The sequence below is a fragment of the Sturnus vulgaris genome, chromosome 18 (genome assembly GCF_052056855.1).
Source record: "Sturnus vulgaris isolate bStuVul1 chromosome 18, bStuVul1.hap1, whole genome shotgun sequence".
Lineage (NCBI taxonomy): Eukaryota > Metazoa > Chordata > Aves > Passeriformes > Sturnidae > Sturnus > Sturnus vulgaris.
The window spans coordinates 11,876,290-11,882,500 of record NC_142260.1 but is presented as its reverse complement, the minus strand read 5'-3'; the positions used below and the strand labels follow the sequence as shown (position 1 = coordinate 11,882,500).

The 6,211-nt window shown below is 37.6% G+C and overlaps 1 long non-coding RNA gene across 2 annotated transcripts in view; it reads right to left on the bottom strand.

The window, feature by feature from the left end:
- The window catches only part of LOC148221753 (uncharacterized), a 26,034-nt gene extending 20,677 nt beyond the window's left edge, over positions 1–5,357 (bottom strand). The window contains exons 1-2 of one of the 2 annotated variants that reach the window (XR_015807572.1): positions 5,209–5,357; positions 4,859–5,110 (exon numbers count right to left, since the gene is read on the bottom strand). This is a non-coding gene — a long non-coding RNA (uncharacterized LOC148221753). Of the gene's footprint in view, positions 1–4,858 lie in introns of both variants that reach the window. The other variant, XR_015807571.1, reaches the window with a different exon arrangement.
- Positions 5,358–6,211: the final 854 nt, after the last annotated feature.

Genomic DNA, 6,211 nt, shown 5'->3' with positions numbered 1-6,211 from the left:
AGAGCATCTTTGCAATCCCCCAGGATTTAACACCTAAAGGATTGCCAGGCTCTGGAAGAGGCTGCCCAAGGATGCAGCTGAGTCACCATCCCTGGGGGTATTTTAAGGATGTGTAGTTGTGGCATTTGGGGACATGGTTTGGTGGTGGACTTGCCAGTGATGGGTTAATGACTGAACTCGAGGATCTAAATGATTCTGTGGTTTGAAACTCTTGGACAAGGTGCCTTATAAAACATATTTTGTGCAGAGTACAGCAGGAGAAACAGAAAAAAGCTGGTAGAAATTATTGTCATTACATTGGTGTGAAGTAAGTGCCTTAGACATGAAAGCTCAGGTGTATTGTCAATTGTCTGAACAGCACGCAAGCATAAAATATGAAATAAAAGGATGATTGACTTGAAAGAGTGCAAAAGCATTAGAAAAAGAAAGGAAAACTGAAACTGGGGGCCTGTGATGTTCTGCATCTTTTCTGAAGAGACTAAAGCCAAAATGTTTCATTAAATAAGTGTGGTTTTAGATAGGCTGTGAAGGAGAGAGGGGGAAAAAGTCTCCCAAACAGCAAAGGTGTGTTGTTCAAACAGGTATGGCCTTTGGCAGGATTCTCCATTTGTCAGGGCAACCACACTGCTGAAGGCAGAAATGAAAACAGCTCAGCTGTAAATGCTGGACTGTGAGGGTGTGACAGGGGCCAGGTTTGGAAAGACAATTCCTTTCATTAGGTGAAATTAAATAAGATGATATAGAAATAAATGCACAAGTATTAACTTAGAATAAGGCAAGATTTGCTTCTGTAGTGTGGGACACTTTGTCTAACTCATGGGCAAGAAAATCCTCTATTTCCTGTGAGTTAATGCCACTGCTTTGGTCCTTCAGTCCTGGTTCAACCTGAAAGATAAACTAATTTCTCTGTTGTCATCTTGAGTCACTTCATGAAAATGCATCATGGCTTTCATGCTCACTTCAAGATTTGGGGCTAGGTTTTTTTGTCTTCTGGGGATTTTGGGGTTTTTGTTTGGTTTTTAGTGGTTTTTTTTTGTTGTGGTTTTTTGTTGTTGTTGTTTGTTTGTTTTTTGTTTTGTTTTGTTTTTTGGTTCTTTTTTTGGTGCTTGTTTAAATGGCTAAAAAATAATCATCATCTCAAAATGCAATGGACACAAAAGACCTTGGGTGTTATTGGGTACCCATTCCACCACTGAAACAAATGGGAGAGGAAGGTGGTAAATGCTGGCAGTTAACAGAATCACCAAGTGCTCTGTAGTTGTGGAGAAATCTGTAATTCTCTCCAGTTTCAAAGATCTCAATATTCTTTCTTTTCTTCTCTTCTAGCACCACCTTGAAAAACAGATTAGAGCAGCATTTTGATTTTATATTTAGTGATACTGAAGATATGGTTTCATCATGGACAAAGTTTTCTCTTTGAATAGAATATGAAGCATATGTATATTTTTCACAGGCAAATACACCTTTTCATTTCCAGCATTTATATGACCCCTGACTCAAAAAATAAGATTTTCTAGGTTGGACCTCAGGCTGGACTGAGCTGGGTAAAGCTTTTTATAAGAGAAATTCTGAATGCTGCAGAGAAATTTGCATAAATAAGAGGATTTCAGACATTTAGGTAAATAACTCAGTTGAATGGAGCAGTCAAGATTCCAAAAGCCTGCCAACAGCAGAACTGTCACTGAGCTCTCCATTCTGAGAACTAAACTTGAGATTGGGGCTGGTTTAGGTTATCCTCTCACTAACCTGCCCTAGAACCTCTCCCCCAGTATTCTCATCTGAGCTTCTAAGTAAAACTGTTTAAAATTACTTCTGTTCAGTATCCTCAGTGAAGATTTCCACTTTTGGTGTCTAGCAAAATCTTAAATTATCCCTGGTAATAAAACTGGAACGTGAGATGCCAGGCTCTGCCTATCCAGGCCCTCAAAGAGCTCGATGACTTGTATTGTTATTTTTCTTTTTATTCTTTTCTTATCCTGGCAAAGGCTCCACGTAGTGGTTTCATGGCCACCAAGAGCAGGTGGATTTTAATATATGTATAATGCCTTCTTCTGAAAACCCCTTTGGTGTTTCATCCATTAACTAGGTGATAATAAATTACTCCTGTGCCCTCCCAGCAGCAGAAGCCTGGCCTGTGACCCAGGTACTGCACCGAGGTGTAATTCAGATTTTATTACAGGGCAATCTGGGTGAACCTGCAGGAGTTTCCCTCTTTTCTCTCTTTTATCACATGACCTGCAAATAATTCACTTCCTCTGCTGGAAAGTGGCAGTAGCACTCCTCTGCTGTTTGTATATAAATGAAGTTAACACAGCATAGCACAGCCAGTGGGCAGGTGGGACCTGGAGTCTCTGACTGGGAAACAAACTTTTGCAGTCAGGTGATTTAGTCACTGTCACGTGGAAGATTTTTGGATCTTCAGATAAAGACTTTTCATGGCACAAGACATCTCAGTTCTGAAAATTTTTTGTCAGCCCCTGCCTGACATGGTTATAGACACAGTATTTAACTTGACAAATTATAAAGGCTATCATAATCAAGAAAATAACAACAAATACAGGGAAAATACTTCCCAACTCTGAATATTAATTTTTGGCATAAAGATTTGCTTAATTTCTGAAGAAATTAAAGAAAGAAAAGAAGAAAAGCCATGTAAACTGTAGATATGATAATTTGCAATGATATAAAAATTAAATCCTAGTTTTTACTTATAGTGCACATCCTTCTAGACCATCTGTTTATATCCAGGGTTTCTAAATGTTCCCTTGCTCATGACTGGCTCTACATTTTAACAATCTGTGTTTCTTTCTCATGAAGAAGTCCAAACCATAACTCCTGGACTATGGTCTCTCAAATCACTCATTGCAAGCATTTTTCATCCCAAGGTAACCTAGGTGTGGCTGGGGCTTTCTGCTTTATTGTAATAATAAGAACTGCTTTCATGGTCTCTTTCACAACCTCAGAGCACAGCACAGACTCAGGACCATTCTCTACAGATTTATTTGAAAATTTCAGAGCTAGAGAGTCACAAGCAGTGTAAGGTAGGTGCCAGATTTATGGGCCAAAGTCATGGAATGCTCTACAAAAAATGGAATGTTCCATGCACAGATTGTGAAATCTGAGTAACAGCTGATATAGGCAGGGAAGGAGTAAGAAAATAAAAGAAGTTTGGGAGTAGAAAAAGGGTGAAGACAGTTAAAGGATTAAGGAATGTACAATAAGCAAAGGAAACTATGACAGAAACTATTAGAGACAAAACTGGAATAGATAAGGACAAAAGTAAGAAGAGCAGAAAGTGAGTGGCACTAAACATTTAGGAAACAGGAGTGAGATAAAAAAATAAGTCTGAGATGGTATCAGTGGCTCTACAAGGCCAGGGGTTGGACACTTAATCACACACTGAGAAAGAAGAAGCCAGTAAGTGCCAGTCCCCTCAGAAAATGCAGATTCTATCCAGAATATCTGAGCTACAGCTAATTAATATCATGGCATTCTCAACAGAAACCATACAGCTTCCCAGAAAAGGAGGGGAACTGAAGAGCTGTGGTTGGATGGGAATTAACAAGTAGGGCTGGAATTAATATTTGTCAGAGGTCAATGACAGTACAGTCAGGACCTGAAAAATATTTCATCCTCATGATTCTGATAGCATTTAGCAATACATTTAATTACTTTGAAAGACTTAATTGTAAGTAAAACTCGTGATTATCATCTCCTTCTTATCCTAGCTGTTGAATATGACATTATTTTCTTTAGATTTGAACACCTCTAAAGTTTTAGTGTAAAAAGTGGTTTTAGCACGGACTTGGCTAAAAGCAAACTAATATAAAATGTTCTTAAGAATGTGAAATTCTGCATGCTCTTAGAGCTCATAAAAGTAAAACTCAGCTTTTCTCTCATGCATTGTGTCTGAACACTTCCACCTTTAGGGCAGCTTCAGAAGAAAAAGTTCGTGATGACCAGACAAATATTAGAGACCAATGTCATTAAAAACATTGAAATCTGTTATTAGTACCATAATACATTCTCTGTCAGGTTCCATTTTTACCAGGATGCTTCTCAAAGAGTAGAAATCAGATGAGTTTTTATGCCTTGGCTCTCCTCAGCACAGAATTTACACCAGAACTTGAATATTTGCCTTAAATCCCCAAGTCACCTTAGTTACTTCAGGCTCTTTTGAGTCTTAACTGATTTTAGTGTCTCTTGTTTTTTATATAGCTCAAAGAGGGAAAAAAGAGATTCTCAGAGGGAAAAAGCTTAATTTGGTCCTGGGTGGTGACCTGTGTATTGTGAATTATGCTGAGGAAGGACTTTCATTGGTACATATGCACACACATAAATACAAACATGTAAATACAAGTGGAGCATCTTTAAAGGGGCATAAACCTCTTTAAGATGACATGAATAGATCTCTTTAAATTTTTAAAAGTCAGTCAAGAAGTTAAGTAAAGAACACACTGGTCCTGATTTACCAACAAAATGGGCATCCAAATAACTGTTCTGTATTGCACACTCTTTTGTGCTTCCTCATTAAATTAAAGGCATTTCTCCTTGTCCATGCTCAGAGCTTTGAGATAGTACAGAACTAACTACAATTAAGTTAATTAGATCTGAGATTTTTGAAGTTATTTTCAGATGATATTTATTTTATGTGTTAAAATGAAAACAAAGCAGAATAAATCTTAGGTTTTACCACTTCATGGTTTTTCAATTTTTGAATGACACAAAACTGGACTGAAATAAAATGAAAGTAAACCTCTGCCTACACACACATGCACAGTTTGAAAACAATTCCTCTCTCAAATAAAAATATAAAATAAACAGACTTTTATAGCAGTTGCTGTAGAATTTCTCTTACCTGGCAAGAGCAAAGAGTGATTGATGAAACTCTTCCTCAAAACACCAACTTCAGTGTAATGCACAGAGGTTTTGAAGGCCTGGTCTACCTGGCCAGGTAAAACACCCATTTCCAGCTTCTTGCACACTTTGTTTTCTCATCAGACAGTGATTTTATTTTTCTGGTCAAATCACCCAGGAATATTGTTTGCTGCTTCTATTCCAGTATTAAATGCTCTCAGTGCTAAAATTGGGCATGTTTTTATAAATACTCCTGAAAAGAGAGGAAACTGCAGATATCTGTACACAGCTAAATGATAACAGCAGGGATAAAAGAAAAAAAAAAACATTAGTGAATTCATTAATTTTTACCTTTGGCATTTACTTCTTCTGATTAATGGCTTTCCTGTAGGCTGCTATTTTCCTCCCAGACATTAATATGCAAAATATGTGGCACATTAGAATAAAGTGTTATTACTACTTATGTGTGTCCAAAATCCATGAGACATTAAGCTGAAATGCAGACAAATAAAAAAGGTGATTTTTGTGCATACATTGCCTGTTATGAAGAAGGCAGCTCCATAGCATGCTTGCACCTCTAAAATTTCAATTTAGAGACAAGGAAAGGTTAGGAAGCTGGAATTGGTCACCCCAGGGAAGAGGAGGCTCAGGGTCAGCTTACTGATGAGGAAGAAACCATCCCCACTCGACATTTGCTCCTCTTTTTGCAGCTTGGCCACGTCCTCAGTTCAAAGCTGCTCTTTTCCTTTTCACATAACTGAGAGAGCTCCAACCCCACTGCTTCTCTCCGAGCTACAGCTCCTCCTCAAGCCCTTCCTCATATTTATCTGCTCTATTTGTGGTCCCAACCCCCTCTTTTATTTTTCATACCTGATTTTTTTAATTGAAAAATTAAAAGGATACCTTTTCCTTCCATCATTTTGTTCTCCTATGGCAAATTTATTAAACCTCCTTCATATCTGAGGTTGAAATTTCTGACCAGTTTTTGAACTAATCTCCCCAAACTGAAGTTACAGTTCTGTAATTTACAAGTCTGTCCATTTATAGTTTATATTTATATTTATATTTATAGTTAAACTTTTTTTCCTGAAAATGTTTTATTTGGCACAATCCATTCTCTCCTGGCATTCCTCACAGTCGTACTCTTTGCAATGATTATCTGAAATGCTAATTTCCTTTCATTTTGGACCCTGTCCTCTCCTTTCATGAGATGTGGGACTGGAAAATGTTGCTCCAGTCTGCAATCACCTTTACTTAATTAATTGTCAGTCTTACTATTTAATATTCATTCTCCTCCCTCTGCTGCTTGATTTTAGTCACTAAATTCTTCTTCAAAGTTTTGTCTTCACACATT